The sequence below is a fragment of the Apteryx rowi genome, unplaced genomic scaffold, assembly GCF_003343035.1.
Source record: "Apteryx rowi isolate R43461 unplaced genomic scaffold, aptRow1 scaffold_444, whole genome shotgun sequence".
Taxonomy (NCBI): domain Eukaryota; kingdom Metazoa; phylum Chordata; class Aves; order Apterygiformes; family Apterygidae; genus Apteryx; species Apteryx rowi.
Window position 1 is genome coordinate 629,120 of NW_020450699.1, and position 19,586 is coordinate 648,705.

At 41.4% G+C, this 19,586-nt stretch overlaps 1 protein-coding gene across 1 annotated transcript in view; it reads left to right on the forward strand.

Moving 5' to 3' along the window:
* The first annotated feature begins 3,539 nt into the window (after nt 1-3,539).
* Nucleotides 3,540-19,586, forward strand: part of SULF1 (sulfatase 1) — a 127,051-nt gene continuing 111,004 nt past the window's right edge. The window contains exon 1 of the mRNA XM_026076956.1: nt 3,540-3,859. The gene's annotated coding sequence lies outside the window, so the exon portion shown is untranslated. The remainder of the gene's footprint in view (nt 3,860-19,586) is intronic.

Below are 19,586 nucleotides of genomic sequence, written 5' to 3' on the forward strand. Positions count from 1 at the left end.
CCTGTGGCAAGGAGCTCCCCGGCTTAAGTATGCACTGTGCAAAGAAACACCTCTTTACGTGCTTTCTTGAACCTGCCTTTCGTCAGGTTCGTTAGAGAGGAACATTGGTTGGTCATTCCCTGCTCACCTTTCGTCACTCAGGATTTTACAGACCTTTTATTCTGTCTCATCAGTACCAACATGAGCTCCTGTGTGTGTATGTTTTAGGCTAGAATTTGACCTTGGACTTGTCGGTGCAGTTTTATCTGTGTTGTAATAAACAGTAGAACCTCTTCTCTTCTTATATAAAAACTTCCAGATCTGACTGAATTCTGCGTGGACTTCAAGAGATTCAAGGAAATCAGAAGCGGATCCTGTTTGTATCAGCAGTGGAGGTAGATGGAGGTTGCTGCACGAACCATGAAAAATGCCGTTTAATTACTTTCGAGAGCTGCGAACGTGGGAGTTGAGAATTACCCAAGGTTCATGAGCAGAGAAGCACGTGCACGTGTGTGAATGTGTGCATATGTCTGCGCAGACACACAAAACTCAACTGCCAAGGCCATCTGTGCTGGAGGAAAGGTAGTGAGTTCAGCCTAGACAAAGATGAGTGAAGCTCAGCACCCTGGCTTCAAGGCGGCTCGTTGGTTACCATGGAAACTAATTGGCGCTAATAAGTAAGGGACATGTTAACTGTGGGAACAAAACAGGAGTGACTATTTCTCAATATCACAATTACCTACAATTAATCTTTCATATTAGGATTGTCTTGAGTTACTTCCAGTAATGCATTATTCATGTTGTTACGAGCCTTATCTGAGTGGGGTCAGGCTGACCCTAGTAGGAGTTCACAGTTTCGAGAGTCAATTTGAGAACGTGTTTTATGATGCATTATTTTAGCAGTATTTCAGGTACAGCTCTTCCCGCGCAGCTTTCATGTCAGCTTTTAAAACCTAAACTCTTTGCAGATGGCAGGCTGCATAGAGGAGAAGCAGCGGAAAAGTCTGCTATAAACTGTCACAGCAAACTAAATCTGGCTGCAGTCATAAGAGTAGCGGTTAAATTACCCTGCAACATCAGCAGCAGCTTTTATGTGAAAACATGATCGTGCACAATGTTTGAGGGCTATTGCTAATGTTGGCTTTGGAGATGAAAGTTTGTATTCCAAGTGGTTCAATAGTCTTTGAAGATAGGTGTGTGCACGCACGTGTCCGTGAACAAAACACACAATTAGGGGTCATTTTAACCATGTCAATTATACACTATTTTGATCTAATAAACATCAGCAGAGACATGCATGATTTATGCAGGCATAAAAAATAACAGAATTGGGCCTGTACATTATATGAATGCTCAATATCTCATTTATGTATATTTATATACAGATAAAATGTATGTCATTGTATATAAACACTACATTAAAAATCATACTGCACGTAATTGCCTTTCATGTTGCTTAGAAGTATCTAGAGTTTAAATCATATTTAGTTTACATCTTATCTCACCAATATAAAATAGTAGAGTCTTGAGCTGAGCAACAGTTTAGGCAATGATTCAGTACACAGTACACATTCATGTAGCACATTTTTGTGACTTTTTGATATTCCACATCTCTGACTGCATTTTTAATGAAGAGTTATTAATACAAAAATGGTAAAAAGTAATGCAGTAATGGTAAAAAGAGAATGCAAACTAGTTTCATAATGTCTCCAGGGCTTTCCAAATGTGTGAGATTATCCACCCTGTTTACAGACCACAGTCTACTAGAATAAGACACAGTCAAGCCAAACCCTTGCCTTGAAGCAATAATTGGCATGTTAAGAATTTTATGATGCCCCAGGGATAGTAGTTGCATCTCTACTTCACCACATAGTGCTGTCGAAAATATTTATATTTAGTGGTTTGTTTATCAGGAATTAGCAGATTAGGAAGTAGTGTATTAGTGAATAATCAAAATCTGTTAAAGCAGTTTCAATTTAATAGGCTGAAACAGACACCATATAATCATTTTTGGGAAGAATTTGTGCAAATGTAATCATGACTATTGTGTTTCTTCCTTTTTTCTTCCTCCTACAGGTCAGCTCTGATGGGCACAAATCACAGTTTTTTAATCTCACGTTTTGTTAAGTATTCAGTTTGCCACTAGTGATTCTGAAATAGCCTTGTGCAAGGTATTAAAGAACAAGCAAGCCAAATCAACGTTTCAGGGCTTTCATATGGCTTTTATATCTGGGTAGAGTGTGTCTTTTCACAATTGCAAACCTTTCTTCAAGATGCATGTTAACACTTTCAGAGTAACTTTTAATGTCAAAACGACGTTCCTCCTTTTTAGTTCAAAGAAAATACATCTGTCATAACGTGAAATGTAGATTTAATGCAAGTGTCAAGTCAGGCACTTGTTAACGAGGTAACAGCCCTTGAGTTTTTAAGTCTTTCTTCCAAACTATCCTATTTCAGGGAGGGGAAAGGAAAGAACTGTTTCTTTGGCACTTAGCAACTTTTTCTGTGTCGCTTATCTATCTTTCCTGGACATCTGTAAATTAGTGAATTTTTCCTGGCAGTGTCCCTGAAAGGGAGGAAGGTGTGATAATCCTTGCTTTGTAGCTGCGGGAAACTGAGGAACAGACTAAGACACAGCCCAGAGCTGCCGAGGCACTGTCCCGAGCGCCCGGCCCCCGGGGCTGGGGGATGCGCGGCTGCCGAGTCCCGACGGGGAGGGACAGCGAGTCCTTAAACTTTCTGGCTACATCCCGCAAGAAAGTGCGGGGGCGGAGGCGGGGGGGAGGAGCGGCGGTGCAGGAAGCGGGGAAAGCAGCGGGCTGGCGGCAGCGTTTCTCGGGGGGCTGCCGGGAGGGGGCCGCGGGGAGCCGGGCGCGGGAAGAGCCCGGCGCGGAGCCCCCGGCGCGGAGCCCGGGCGCGGCGGCCGGAGCTGTCGCAGCAGCCCCGCGGGCGCGCAGGGGCTGCAGCAGCTACGGTGCAGGCTATGAGCGTGCCGCTCGGCATGCCTAGGGGCGCATTTATTTGCACTTGAGTCGGGGGAAGAGCAGTCTTGTGGTAAGGGCTTGCAGATATTAAGGTAAAAGTATAAATATTTTCCCTTTGAATCCCCCCCTCTTCTCCCCACCCCCCGCTCTTTTCCTTCTGCCTTTCCCCCAGGGAAGGCTGGAAGCAGCCACGGGGTAATCGGGGCATGGGGGAGCGTTGGGATTTCGAGATGCAAATGTCACATTGCAGTGCAAACGACTCCCACATTAGCACTTTATCAGGATCTCAAGCAGCATCTTTTATCTCTTTCAGAAAAGCGTCTCTCAGAGGAGATTGCCCTCAATAGACCTGCCATAAAAAAGATTTTAGTGTTGCTCTTGTGCTTCTGTGCATCCCACTGGGGGGGGGGGGGGGGTCGCAGTGGTCCCTTGGGAATACTAGGAGTTGTGAGAAGTAACACAACTGGCCACCAGAGTAATCCACTCCCTCTACCTTCCCGCTAGTACCTCCCCCTTCTGCTCTTTTTTTCAATAGCAGCTCTTTCTCAAAATCTCAGGTTACTTTGCTAAAGAGTTCTCAACCCTATAGTTTCTGCCCTTGTCTCTGCCTCCAGCTCCTTAAGAGCCACCCAGCCCCAGCGATTGGATTGGGCAGCCCGTCTTGACACACCACTGTGCTGAGTGCTTGAGGACGTGTTTCAACAGATGGTTGGGGTTAGTGTGTGTCATCACACTCGAGTGGGGATTAGGGGAGAGAGGCAGCCTCGCTGGAGCTGTGTGGTCTTCCCCAAGTGCGAGCCGCAAGCGAAAGAAGAACTACCTAGCTTTGCGGGAGAAGACGGCGGAATCCTTCCCGGCAGCTCAGAGGGAAAAACAAACCCCCACAGTTTGTTCAGGTAAAGTAAAAGGCACCTCATGCTTCTGTCTCTCTCCCTCCTTCTTTTTCCTTCACGGTTTTCAGAGGAATGCTAGCACAGCACACTTGTCAAAGCCAGTTGCTGCTGCCTTATCAATGCTGCTATTGTATGGCTGACAGATAACAGCGACCATAGCCTGATGCTTGGCTGTCTTCATAGAGCTAACACTCTTAATGCAGTTAAGGTCACGCTTTTGAAGGTGTAGATTAGAAAATCTCCTCTGGAGCAGCCTATCTTCCCATTTCATGTGCCCCTCTACTGCTCTCGCTCGCACGCACTGCTCTCTCCTCGCTCGCACACACGTGCTGAAAGCCCCGGGAAGGGAGAAGTGGCAGTGATATGATGTTTGTTGCTGTTTCTGGGGGGATAAATGCTTCCGTATTTAAACAGGCTTTTGCAAACTGTGTGGTCGGGCGGGCGGAGAAATCGCAGCAGAGTGTTTCTTCGATTTTGCCGAAGATGCTCGGGCAGTGTGTAGCCGGTCTGTGGCTCAGCTGTGAAGCAAACCCGAATGTTTTGAAAGTACATTTGGGATGTCTGTAAAGTTTGAAGACTCCTTTACAGAAACCTGGCTGGGCTTCTGATGATCGGTATAGAGACGGTTTGGCTTACACATGGGCTTAAAGTTAAGAGAAAGTCCGAAATGTAGTAAAAAGCAGCATGCAATGTAATGCTGCTCCTGCAGCTGCAGCAGAGCAGATGGATGTAATTCATTTGCAGATCTGTTTGTGAAAGTTTTACAAGTCATTGGAAACTAAGTAGCATCACTATAATGGATCATTAAAGTCTCACTATATTTGTAGATTCTAAACAAGCGATCTGAAGTGTTAATTAAATGTGAGGAAAATTTAATGTTTAGGAAGGAAGAGGGGCAGAAATGTAATTAGAATTTAGTTATTGCAAGCTCTCTGTTATCATTTTCATTAATTTGACTATTAAGTTCATTGATGTCTGGAGCAGGGGAGCCCAGCAAATTAGCTAGAAAGTCGGAAATGTTATCATTACTTAGAGTAAGTTAGGTTATCAGAGAATTAAAATGTTCTCATTGTTTTACTCTTAAATTATTTAGATGGGGAAACTAGAGGGCAGGATATATGTTCCTTTTTTAATAAATCATTTTACTGTGTATATATCTTGTGCAGAATAACAAAATGATTTGTTTCTTTCACACTACACCAGATCTTCACACTAACTCCCACATACCTGTGGTGCTTTTGAATTATTGGTCTCCTACTTGTGAAAGAAATCTAACACTGTCCTCACCATTTACAGGTGAGATATGCTATAAATAATACTGTATATTATCTGTTTGGAAATAATATCTGTTTAGTAGTCTGAGCAAGAGGATTTATGGCTGGTGCTTTGTGATTTTGGCATTCAGCTGTGTAACAATGCCCATAAAACCATGTTTCAAGTTGCACATACATTTTTGCCTCAAAGCAACTTTTTGTTAACCTTTTTTTTTTTTTTTTTTTTTTCCTGGGTTTTTTTTTTTTTTGAGCAGGCTCTTTGGCCCCTTTACAGGTTATTCTCAGTTTGTATTTTCAAACACACTCTTCAGCAAGAATGTGTCCTCATAACTGACCCACAGTAATTTCAAACAGAGAATTAGCTAAATCCCTAATAAGATTGCATGACCAGACGAAGACTTATGTGAATAAATTGGACCTTTTTGATTTTTCTCTCAGTCCACTCTCTCTCACTGTAAAAAGTGATGGAAACTTTTACAAGCTTAAATAATGAAAAACAAAACCAAAAAAGCCCCACTCTGATCATGTGTTAAAGCATTGTATGCCTTGTATATTGGACTTCTCCTCTTCACTCTTCCCACTGTGTACCGTGAGAAGCCCAGTGCACCAGCTTCAGCACACAAAGGTTTAGTCCTCTAACAAAGATAAGGTGCAGCAATATGTAACATTGTAAGATGTACAATCTGTTGCTGTCACAGCCTAACTGAAACATGGTCCTCTCCATGGGTATTGTCAGATCACTGATCAGATGATCTATAAGAAAATATATTTTTAAGAAACTGCATAGCTAAATACACATGCCCATCTTGTTATTAATTTACTAGAAAAAAACGAGTTTGTCTAGCACTGCCAGAAAATCTTGCTGAGAACCTAGGAACAGAAAATCATGTTTTCCCTTCCTTTATAATGATGGGGCTGTTTAAAAGACAATGCCCACAGGACAGTCCAGCTTCTTGTCAAAATGTAATCTACTGTTCCAGATGGTAAACATTCAAAGACATATTTATGGTGACTTCTACATACCTTCCTTTGACATTGTTTTTTTTTTTCCTGAGAGCACTTGTGCTGAGTACACACATGAAGTTCCCATTAGCATCCTAGCAGCTGTGAAAGCGTTCAGAAATCACAAAGATGTTCCTCATAGTGAGAGAAAAATGAGGAAAATAAAAATGAGGAAAATAAAATGAGGAAAAGATCTGAGACCAGTACAACTTCGGTAGATATGTGATATGCTCAAGGTAAAAAATTCCAGAGGTATAAAAAGATCCATAAACTGCTGCATGAAAGCTGTGATACATTTTTGCTGTGGCTAATTCATCTTTGCTTGATATGGAATGCTGAACATACCAGGCATGTCTGTACTATCTACTGTGTTTGTGATGTGAGGGAATCTGCACTGCACAAAATCTGGTGGGTTTCTTCTGCTCTCATATTTTCCTCCCCTCAGCTAGAGAGGACTGGGTCAGATACTGATTGCCTTCATAGAGTTGTTTTCAAAGTGTCACTTTTTTTTTTCTCTCACTGCTCCGAGCACTGAGACGGAGCCCAAGAAATTTTTTTCCAGCCCGAATGTGTTCTGCCCTGAATTGTCTTAATTATGTGTCAGTTTATTGCTTGTCAGGGGCTTCCTCTTCTTAGCACTTTATAATCGAGGTGGGTGAGCTTGTTCCATCATAATATGCAACTTTAATTCCTTCTGCATGACATGTCTCCTTGGCCTTCATTGATTTTTGAGTCAGTTTCAGAGGAAAAAGAATTAATTATGATTGGCATAATTTCACATTTAAAAAAATTGATAAATTTCCAAATGTCATGTACATACACTTTCAAAAAGTAGGCTAAATCAAAAGGTCATTAGGGAAAGAATCCGTATAAGAAACCTGAGTTGTCCTAGAGGTGGCAAGTATCAATGTGAAAACTATTATAACCGCTCTCATTCCAGTCAAGAACTGATAAAAGCAGACTATTAAAAATGTTGTGATGCTGGGGAGAGTGCTTTCAAACGTGGAAGAAATTATAAAACCCACACTCAGTGGAAGTTAGACAGCTATGGAAAAAATTATTCTGAAAGATTTGCAAATTCTGTTCTGACTAGATCACTTCATTGCATACTATTTTGACAGTTTGCAGTTTATTATCTAGTTGTGTTTGACTTAAATACTGCTCTCTATGTTATATGTTCATGCAGTATCAGGAGTTTGAGTGTTGTGTAATGGCAGGACTTATTCTTATCCAAGCAAGGCTGGACACTTGTCACAGATGTCATGGGAGTCATGGGTTTCATGATTTTCTTAGCTTTTAAAAGGGCTTTGGGGGATTTGTGTTTGAGTGGGAAGGCAGACTGATGTGATAACAATTGAGAAAGCCTCTGAGTGCCTCGAGAGCGGCAGAGTTCAACAGAGAACGAGAGTCCCGTGACAACTCTGTGGTGACACAGAAAGAATCCAATTAGTGGCTACTCCTGCTGCTGATACCAGATTTCTCCCCAAATTTTTCCACCATTACCACCCTCATTGTAATCCCATCCATACTGATAATGGGATAAAAAGTGTGTTTTCCGAATGCCTGTTTAAATTTTAACTGCTGTGTTGGGACATTTGAGGATATTAAGTTAGAAGGCATTGAATAGCACTGCTCACAGAGATGATACACATCACCCACTGGTTGTCTTTTTCATACATTTTCCTAACACCTCCATCACAGGCACTAATGGTGCAGGGGAAGGGGTGTATGTACCAAGTGAATATGCCATTGATATAGTGAGTATTCTACTAAGTCACATAGCTTTCCCTGTGACTCAGTTACCTGTAGACATCATCCATACATACATGTCCGTTACATATATGTAAAGCAGGAGGGGAAGGAAGTGGGACTATTCCCTCTTGCTGTGCCCTGGTAGTAGCAGCAAGGCAGCCTACTTCCCCCTTTAACAACAAAATCTAAATCATTGCTCTGCCTTCACAGCTGTATCAGCAGCCCCCTAATATTCCCTCCGCCTTCCTTTTTTTTTTTTTTTTTCCATCTTTCACTATTCTTGTTCCAGCACTAATTCTCAGCCAGATTTCACTACCATTTCAGTGTGATCAGAGGGTAGTAACTCTCCTGTTGTTGTTGTCAATTAGTGCATGCACTAAAATACAAAGGTTCTTACGGCCTTCACCAGTTCTGCCTCAGAATGCAAGAAATGCAAGACAGTAATATATGAATTGCCAAACCAGACACTTTTTATCCTAGCTGAATTATTTTAGCATATTTTAGCTATGTCAAGGTAACCCTTTTCTGAGCCCCGTAAGATCCTTGCCTTAATATCTCCAATTCTTGCTCAAAAAATATTTTTAACAAGTGAATTTAATTCCTTTTTATTTTTTTTGGTGTCTTCAGATTTTTTTCTGTGAAAAATAATACTTGATTCATCTTCTGTTTTATGCACTGCAGACAACAGTTTTGGTATCAGTAATCTCCCAGAAATTACATTTCCACTCTCAGAATCTGCTTAAAGAGTTTGGTAAGCTTTTGTTACTGTGTGTGCTTTATTAAACCTGGAGCTCTGAGCTTTCCAAGCCTTAACCATCACTAGTGATTTGGTTACAGGGAAACATTTTTGTATGGTTGACCTTTTCACCCAAGAGTTCTTCATGACTTTCTTAAAATTTTGCTTTGAGTTATTTCATAGCACAAATTATAACTGCCATTGACTATAATTCTACCTTGTAAATTTTAGAGGCCCCTACAAAGTTGGTAATATTGGTGGAATGCTGAACAAAAGTCATTTTTATCACCAGTTTTGTCACAAGCTAGTATGACACTACTACAGTCATATTCTGGAAGCTTGCTAGATATGGCGCTGTACTATGGAAATGAGAACTATTTCATATATTAGGCCAGAATACTCCACAGAATATTTCAGGGAGTTTCTAAATGAAAGCTACCCACCAAAAGTCAACAGTTTTCTGTTCTTAAAAAAAAAAAAATCATTCCTGATGCTGTCGGGGTGTAATTATGGCACTTTATGCTGCCATTTCTCTTTGTGATGTGACTGTAATCCATCTTAGCAAGGAGAGGAGCTGCTCTACAGCAGCTGTATTTTTGTGGTGCTTCCCAGGAGATGGAGTCCTTTTGGAAAGCACACAGAGAAAACGGGGAAACCTTTGGCACATGAGTTCTGGAGAATAAATGTAACAGGGAGCTGAAAATAGGGTTTGTTTTTCTCAAAAGCATCCATAAAAACAGAATAGTGGTCTGTTCCAGTATTGTAATTGCGATGTGCCAAGATGTTCATTATTGTACCGTGTGTACTGTTTTGTCTGTTTTTACTTAAAAAAGAGAAAAACATGTTAACAAGCCCATGAATGTCTGCAGAACTGCCAACTCTCCTGACTTTTATCAGTAGTCTCATGATATTTAGCCTCCTTTTTGAAGCTTCAAGTGTTGGAGTCAAGATATTATGTGAGAAGCTTAGCTCTCTCCTTTCTGTTTTTTTTTAAACCTAATCCTCATGGTTGCTGAGGAAGCTGAGATGTGTGTAGCTCCAGAAGCATGAAAGAAACTAACAGAAATCCCAAATCTCACTGTATGTCAACACATGGATACTCTGTGATATGGTGGGTTTGTGTATGTTAGGCCTGGAAATTAAAAAAAAAAAAAATCATTGTTTTTCCTGAGGTTTACTGTAATCACACCTCTCCTCCCCCTGGAATTTCTGCTCATTTGTCTGATATCTTCCATTATGTAAAGAGGTTTTATTGTGCCGGAGGGTGCGGTTGCTTGACACAGCTAAGCCAGTAGAATAGCTCCCTGCCCTGGAAAGAGAGGTTTTTGAAACTCCCATCCTCCATCTCCTGCTGTGTGTTTCTGTCTCCTCCCTTGCACCCAGTCCAGCTCCTGAAGGATCTCCTGGTGTGCTGGATGAGCTCACCAACGCAGCGGAAAGCTGGTTTTGCTGCCAGTTTAGTGAGTTGATTCAGCCCACCAAGCGGGCAGCTAGCTCAGTGCAGAGCTGGTGCAAGGGAAGTGGTGGGATCCTGTGGCCTGGCAGGAGGGGCAGAAACGTGACCACCCCTTCGGGGGGTATATGTGGGAAGGTCACTTAGCTGCCTGGTGAAACCTCCTGCCAGGAACCAGGGCACCGTGCACGTCAGTGGGGGGATGTGTGATAACAGACACGTGACTGGGCCAGTGTCATGATGAGCAAAAGGCTAAATGCGTGTGGTTTTAACAAAAGCATATCCATTTTTATGCAGAGAATTGCTGCAGGGTGACTCAGAGTTTGGAAAGAGCCTGCTTACTGTTTCTGACATTTTAAATAAACAAAAAAGCTTTGGAGAGAAGATGTGTGGGGGAGAAAAGAGGAAAGAAACACAAGTGCATGCCTAGCTGCTGCTATAAAAAGATGAATGAGATTCTGAGGGTGGCATCCAGTCTGCATAGCCAAGGCACTTAAGCTGTCCTGAATATTAAATACTTATGAAGCAGCTACCTAAAGGTAGTACCCATGTTCTTTATCTAATCAATGAAGGGCTTTCCTCCGAAAGCCTCCAGGCATTTCAGTTAGGCAGACAGGATTTCCTTTTAGAAACCTTCAAAGACACTTGCCTCTTTCAGTTGAACACATACGGGATGGAGCTTATCCACTTACTTTTTAAGGATTGCTAAAGTGCTTATGCTGGAGGGACTTGAGTTTCTTGGTTGGCCTACAGATGAGCAATGCTATGGATAAACATTGTCTTTATTTGAATAGCTTTGATGTTATTCTTGCACATCACTTTAAGGTATCTCCTACACTTTCCACAGAAGAAAGCATAAGGCAGGTCTTCCATTTGAACAGCAGGTGCTGTGATTCACTTGAAGAGGCTAGTGTGCTCGTTTTAGATTAAATGTGATTGAGGTGCTAACCATACAAATGGAACACAGTACCCATTTAAAGTGTCATCAGCTTCAGTACGGGGTTACAGTGACAAGAGAAATGCCTAGCCTATTCATTCAAAATCATCTGAGTTATGGCAAGATGTTTTGAAAATGCTGTCGTTAATTGAACGAATGTCTCCAAAGGCTGAGGGGTGGGTGAAATTTAGGGGGACAGAGGTGCTGTAGGGACTTACAAGCAGGAAGAGGTAGTGAGGAATAAGGGAAGATTGTACAGGTGTGAGAGGTTGGACTACAGTTGGAAGAAGGACAAAAAAAAAATTAGAAGGTTCAATACCATATGTTTCTGGATTTAGCTATGCTAAATCTTTTGAGGATTACCTCCCACTGACTTGGCTGCCTCAGGGCATGCCAGTCACAAATTAGAGAACAGTAGTGCAATAATAAACTGAACATGCCATAAATAATCAGCACAGGATACATTTTAGCCATCACTTTTTCCAAGGACTGAAAAAAAGCCAATGATAGTAGATTTTAGAATAATATTTTGGTTTTGGTGGCTTATTAGCAATAAAGAAATATGCGTTAAGTCAACCTTTGCAGTCATTTTAGCAGAGATTCCCTTGGTGTCTTTTGCTATTTTATTGAAAAGAATAGTTCTAATACCTGGATTCCTGAATGTGTCCCTAATATGACACGTGAATTTACCCTGGATTGTTATGATGTATTTAACATCTAAAGGCAATTCAAGAACTGAGATTGTATCACTGTCTGGTTGCCATTTTGTAGGATTTACGGAGACCATTATCATAGAGCAATAAAAATGTTCTGAAGTTAACCCAAGTTTACCTGCCAGGCATTCCTGTAGTTTCTTTTAAGTGGGTGGAGAGGCAGCATTTCTTATCTCACTATAAACCTGAGTCCATTGCTGGCACATAGGCTCATAGAGGAAGGCTTCCTGTGGTCTACTGCTCTGCAAACTCGGCTCAAAAGGCTGCTGAGTTAGTTCTATGATCTTTTTTCTCCTGCATATGGAGAATTTCTCATAAGCACGAATCTTCTGAAGTGAGGAAGGGTAAAATGATGAGAAGTTGGGAGATGTGTGGTCAGGGATCGCTAGACTCCTCAAAAAAATAACAAGTTAATTCAACATAGGAAGATGAACAACCACAAAGAAGTGTTGAAACAGCTATGTCCCTTTTTTAGCTCTTCTCCATTCCTTCCAGTTCACATCCTATTTTCCCCTTTCATTAACTTTGTGTAAAAGCTTTTCCTTTATATGAATGCAAGACTTTTTGCCTTGCACCTCAGAAACTTGTGAGGGGTCTGAGGTGCAGTATAACTGTATCTTAAGAGATAGGTCTGTGTTACAAATAGTCATTTTTGGTCGTTGGTACCTTTCAGTCTGTTTTTCTCTTGGAAGAAAGGTAAAAATGATGTCCATCAAATCCTTTGAGTCCTTTGGAATGGAGAACATGCCACCATGGGCTGGAAAACCCATGTAAAATAAGGGCATGGGTAGCTAGCACTGAGCTCCACACTGTCTTGGACAAGGGTGTTGTGTGGCCATATGCTGACATTGTCTATTTTTAGGACCCCTGTCTTCCCTGTGTCTAAGCCTGAAGATTTCACTGCTCTTCCTGGCAGCTGTACAGCATGAGCAGTGTGAGAAGACCATGTGTGTCTCTCCTTCTGTGTGCAGAGTAAGAATCCCTGACTGTTGTCAGAAACCCACAGGGTTATTTGAGAGGAGTGTGTGTCGAGGAGCTTGAATGCATCTGTGTGTGGTGAGTGAGCTCTGCAACCATACTCAGAAGTAAATCTAGCACACTGCTGATTTTCTGCTGGTTCTCCCTTTGGGCACTGGTTCAAGCGTAGTGTGGATAAAGCTGGTTATTACATACTCTGTGCTGTTTACGGAGGTCATTGACACAAGAGCATCAGCAGCTCCAGGTGGAATGGGTTAAGGTGCTACTGCTCTGACCCATCCAATTCACTCCTCTGTTGGAGATTACTAATGGTAATGCATGCACACACCTCAGGAGCTCCAGTGCAAAGTCTGACACACTAGAGTAAGTTTTTACATTGCCACAGGAATAATATTTGCCCATCAGTCAGAGACCGTTCAGGTGATGAGCAATGGTGATTCAGCAGTTCTATATTACTGCACTATTACAGCTCTATACCAAAGCCTTAACTGTGACACCAGTGCTGCTGTGATAGTGGAAAAGAGACACAGACACATGTAGCACCAGTGTGTTGAATCTGGTAGCTGTCTGAACTATTCAGTTTTTTCAGTAGCCAGCTAGCTACAGCTGGCCAAAACTGCCACTTTTTCCCCTCCTGCAATAAAAGAATGTGCTGGGCTTTTCAGTTTGGAATTGGCTCAGTGACTCATATGTTTATGGGTCTGGGGCTTTTTTTTTTGAAGTCATACCTTACCGTGAAACAACTCATCTTTAGAAAAAGTATTGCAGTGAATTTGGATAGGAGCCTAGCACAGGGCAGCGCAGATCTTCAGGAATGCCTCACTCCACTGTTCCAGACACCTTGCTGAGTCACAGCTGGTGTGAAACGAGGAGCCCAGGTCTCTGCCCTTATCTTCAAAGCTCTGCGTGGGCCACGCTCATTGTTTGAAGAAGTTCTTTGCCTCGCTTCATCATGAATCACCTACGCTACCCTCCACAGGAACAAAGTTACTGTACAGCTGAGGGTGAAAATTCAGGTGGGCAGTAAGCTGCTATTCTGACACCATAGTTACAGACATCACAAATGAGTCTGGGTGGATAAGGAACTTCTAAAAGAAACGAAGTAGGAGTCTGAATCGTGGCTGATAGATCTACCTGAGGAAGGTAGACCAGATTTGGCAGGTGGAGGATAGAAAGAAAACACATTCTCTCCCTAAGTGGCATGTCGGTGTGCTTCTTGCACGTATCTGTTGATCCATCCACATATCAGTCTGCTCAGAGGTGTCCTTCTCTCTTCTTCCAGGAGAAATCCTGAGCACACTATGGCATAATCAAACACTTCCAAGAATCATGGCATTTACCAGATATCATATTTTACTGGCCAATATCTACCTTTTAGTTGCTGTCATGGACATAGGGAGGGAGTAATGTAAAAGAGGAGGCTGATCTGTGTGCTTAGCAGTTTGGAACTGACATAGCTGGAGAGCTTCATTTCTGGCTTACTCTTTTAGTAGAGCTGGAAGAAAATTCTCACTTCCTTAGAAGCCTCATGTAAAACAAAAATCTTTTACTGTGGTTAAAGCTACATATGCCCTGGGAATGGTTCAGCTTAAAGTATGTGTACATGGAAGTATATGGGGTATAAGTACATGGGATAGAAGATTGCCTCGGGCACCATGTATTGTATAATTTGCTAAGTCTAAAGGTATTATTTCTCCTTTGCTGTCTCTCATGCGTCCCTCCTGTTCTTCCCTATTTTGTATGCAGTACATGAACTGTTATTCATTTATGCCTTTACCTTTTAGTCTTCCTACTTTAAGACCTTGTGTTCAATGCTGTCAGGAAGCCATTTTAAATGCAAGTGTAAAGTAATGTTCTAAAAGTTCTAATGAAAGACAAAAGAATGTGAGCTTAATCTTTCTCATAGGAAGTTTTGTTCTGTTCTGCTCTGTGCTCTGCTTAAACACGTTGGCCTTTTTTGACCTTTTCCTTGATGAAGGTTAAGCGGGAAATATCTTGGCTACAGCCTTTCCAGTTTAACCAAAAATATTTTCCATAGTTCATGTTTACTTTCCCTGCTGTGGACATTCATCTTTCCTAAATCGAAAGTATTAAACTGGATTTTTAGCAAGAAATGAATAGCCAGTGGCAATGAAGAAGTATGAAGCCTTGCCCTCTCATGTCTTCAGGTCTATTTTGCTGCTAGTGAGGGTGCTAGTCCCCATCCTTGGAGTGTACTCTTCAAAATATTTGGGCAGTCTCCCTGTGAAAGAGTTTCAGAGAAGGAAGGATCTATGATGGCAAGACACTGCTGCCTTTAGAGGGAAGGCTGTCCTGTTCTTCAGTTGTCACACTCCTGAGAGGAGAAGACCTAGGTATGAACCTTTCTCTTGCCCTCAGTGCCAGAAGTACCCATTGCAGAAGTATCCATTTTATTCTGGGATGTCTCCATTTGTTATTCCACAGCAAATGGTACTTGATGGAGCTTTGTTATGAGAGACACCACAACATGCAGAGACAGTGGAAAGAGCTGATTGTGCAGTGCAGGAAAAGAACCAGCCATTCTTTAACCTCAAATTTCATTTTAGTTTAGTTCTCATTTTAATCAAGCCACTTCTTCCCCCCACAATACACAATCACATGATTAACATTATGTTCCCTTATAAATAGTCTCAATAGGGATGCTCAAGTCACTTCTCTATCCCTCCATCAAGAATAAAGAAATTTGCCCATCTGCTGCCTTTGTCACAGAATTCCTGTGGAGAGAAGACTTCATTTTTGTGTGCTCTGAACCAGACTCCTCACAAATGTATTAAATTTATTTAATATAGTCACAGAATGATCACAAGAAAATTCAGATTGGAAGGGACTTCAGGAGGCCTCTCATCCAACCTCCTGCTCAAAGCAGGCTCAGCTGTGAGACCAGATCAGGTTGCTCAGGGCTTTACCGAGTCAGATCTTAAAGACCCTCAAGGACATAGGCTGCACAACCTTTGGGGCAACCTGTTCCAGTAATTGACTGTTCTCACAGGGAAGAAATTTCTCCTTATAGCTATTTTGACTCTTTCTTGTTTCAACTTACGTCCCTTATCTCTTGCCTTCCCATCATACACCACTGCAAAGAGCCTGGCTCTGTCTCTTTGATGACCTCTTTCTAGGTCCTGGCAGGCTGCTGTTAGGTCTTTCCTGAAACCATCTCTCCTCCAGGGTGAACAAGCCCAGGTCTCTCAGCCTCTCCTCACAGGCCATGTGCTCCAACCCCCAACCATCTTGGTGGCTCTCTGTTGAACTTGTTCCAGTTTATCACTGTCTTTCTGGTACTGTGGGACCCAAAACTGGACACAGTAGTCTAGATGCCACCTAATGAGTGCTGAGCAAAGGGACATAATCACTTCCCTCAATGTACTGGCTATGCTGCTGTTGATACAGTCAGGATGCCATTGGCCTTCTTGGCTGCCAGGGCATACTGCGGGCTCAGGTTCAGCTTACTGTCTGACAGTAAGGTTGTCCTCAGCAGAGCTGCCCCCCAGTCAGTCCAATGCAGCCTTTATCATTTAAAGGGTTCTCTCTTCTCAGGTGCAGGACTTGGCACTTGTCGTTGTTGAATTTCATAAAGTTCTGCTGGCCCATTCCTTCAGCTTGTCTAGGTCCTTATGAATAGCAGCCCTCCCTTGATGATATCCACTGCTCCTGGTGTCATCTTTCAACTTGATTATAGTCTTTTATATTTCGCTTGTTTAAAGACAGTTGCTTTTTTGCTTAAAACACTTAGTGAACTCAAGCCAAAGTTTAAGGTTTTTTGCTTTGAATCAAGTTTTATTCTTGATTTTTGTCATAAGCTTGAGTTCTTAGTGGCTCTGAGTGGCCTGGGCATTTATAAAAAACAGTATACTGCAACCCTCCATTCCAGCTAGTAATTTGTTCCCGATGTATGCAGTTGTTCCTAACTCACCTTTAAATAGTTCATCCAGGACAAACAGGGCAAACATTTCTCCAAAATATATTCACATGTGATGGTCTCCTTCCTGTTACTGGCCAGTCTAGGTCTGTTGCACCAGACATATTTAAGAAACCTCTTTCAATTTCAGTGGTTTCTGTGCAGCCCAACTAAACATAGTGTTGAAGACTACTGTTTAAGCCATATTAGCTAAAACCATGCAAGGTTTTTTTGAGTTTAGGCTTTATTTTTAGTTATGCATTTTTATTGCCCTTCTCAGAAGTTTGAGACTACTTTAACTGAACTTCATGACTCAAGAAATAGATCTCTTTCAAAGGACTATGGCTCAGGACTATGGTCTGGAGCCGTGAACCCCTTTAGGACTTTGCAGCTCTTCTAGTCAGCAGTGTTGTTTCCCCTGACTTCCTTACTGCTCTTTAGCAGCATTGGCAGTGTTTCCTTCCCTCATCTTCATGTTGCTTGAAGTTCCTCCTATAACTTCATTTTTGGTTCTCAGCAGTGGTGGTTCTTGTATGTTTCTGTAATTTAAGAACTCTTAATTAAAACAATCCAATTTTAGTTCAATGTGCATGTCTTGTTGATGCATGTATTGTCCTTATAAAGCTATTTTTAAATTATATTCTCTCTCAAGATAAAAGCCAGAGCTTTTCAATTTCAATTCATGAACTTAAAACAAAATCCAGAGTGACCCTAGTTTAGTGATTATTCTAGGTAGTTCTATTTCCCAGGCAGCCTGTCTGATTTCCTTCTGGTTGAGTTTACTTATACCTACTCTCTTAAAAAGCTCCCTGTTGTCTAAAATTAAGAATTTTATGAATGGCACTGGCCATTTAATTTATTCAATGCCAAGTATTTAATTAGGAATGCATCACTTCTACCGGCCTCCAGTAGTTATTTGAAAACAAAATTTTAATTTCTTCTGTGGCAGTTTTGGGGCAAAATATCTGAATCACTTCTTTTAGTGAGAAAGTTGTTTGGCATGTAAGAGGTTAAAGAGAGTGGGACCAAGAACATCCTGGGTTTTGCTCTGAGGTCAACTGCTGTCTAACATATTATGCAAGTGATGTAAGTGATGTGACCTCCTGCACCATTCAGCCACTTCTGGAATATTTAGAGCAGAACATCCTTCCTGAAGTTTGGTTCGCATCTGAGCTGTCTTTGTAAGAGCTCCTCAAGGTAAGGGAATAAGCAGAAAGAAACTTTCATGGATTTTTAGAGGGATGAGGCAAAAGAAAAAAATTGCTTTTGATGCTTGTTTTAAGGTTTAGCATTGAAAATACTAAAAGTAACCTAAACTTCAGTAACCTTTACCTCTTAAACCTGCTTGCTATCCTGCTGTTTTTGACTCACTGAACTGAGTTGCCATGAAGCCAGGCCCGATTCAGTTTTTATTCACCCTTCTTCACTCATTCATCATCTTGTACTCTCTCATTGGTAACCAATATGTGATAGCAGTGGTCACCACAAACCTGCTTAGCTATTAGATGTGAAGATGCTACTCTTTCTGTCTGCAGAAAGGCCTTGTGTACAAAGGCAGTTACTGACTTTTTAAATCATTGCAAACCTGCTTATATAGATGCATTAAAACTGGCTCAGCATTCCTTAAATAACTGCAAAACTGCACCCACATCAACCTGTAGCTTTGCAGTTACCATACTCCCCTAGAAGAGATGTATGTGTGACCTCTCTCAGCAAGGAGGTCTCATTTCTTTCGCAGTGCTCTTTCAGCCATGAGAGCTTTGACCATATAACAATTGAACATGTCCTAGTACCTCCACAAGAGAATGAGTCCTCCACTCCTGAACAGGATGATGTCAGAATTACCCCTCCCAGCTGTTGCCTCAGCCCTGCTCCAGGAGATTAGAAGCCCCATTGAAAATATGAATGCAAAATGTGCTCTGTAGCAATTCCTCATGGCTATTCCAATCCATAGCTTGCATTTAGATTTAAATTGAAGTAGCCATTTTAAAATGGTAGTTAATATGCCAGGCTATGAATGAGAGGCAGTGGAGAGCTCTCCCATTGGGACATACCTCCCATCTGCTTTCTCCGTTAGAGGGACAGTAGCCTTGGGTAGAGGTTTGGATCACAGAAGACTGAACAGCTGGAAGAACTAACTTCTTCAGTTAACACAGCATAAAATGCCAAAAATCATGAATCAAGGCCTTGAGTTTTACTGTCATCTTAGTATCATGCTATCCTGTAAAACATAATGTTAAGGGAAGAGTGCTGATACCAATCTACCAGCAGTTAGGCTACAGGAAAATTTAGCAATATTCAATACAAAAGTTGAGTTTTTAAAAGTTTTTTTAAGATCTAAAGTTGCTTTTTCAATTATGAGCTTTCATAGATCTCCATATTGCTGGAGAAACTCAAAAGATATGTATTGAAAAAACTCTCCCTGGAAGAGGAGAGTTAATATAGCTGAAGCTTGACTCTAATGTAATTTAGACTTTGTGAGTAGGACATGGAAAAATATTGTGTTAGTAAAAAGCTAGTTCCACCATCATGTTTTAATAAGGAAGTGAATTCTTGTTCTGTGTGTGTGTTGCGAAGGGGAGGGGGTGACAACAGAAGTTAATCCCTGTATCCTTAGTGTTAGAATATTTAAGTTAGTTTTCACTCTTTTGGAAATATTTCAGTTCAGAAATTATCTTTTTTTCAGTTCATGATAAGGAAAGCCACTGGTATAACAAGTTACACAGATATGGGAGAGGCTATGCAACCTATAGAACATAGCCAATTCATAAATACTTTTGCCTCCATCTTTAACCCTGCTATGCAACATGGTAATATGGGGTTTCAACAAAACAGGACTTTTTTTTTTTTCCTGGGGAACATAACTTTTTAGTATTCTGTATTATATGATGTATTGAGGATGTAAAATGTCTCTGATTAGACTGACAAGTCACCTTTTGTCTGATAAAAATAAATCCCAAATGCACACT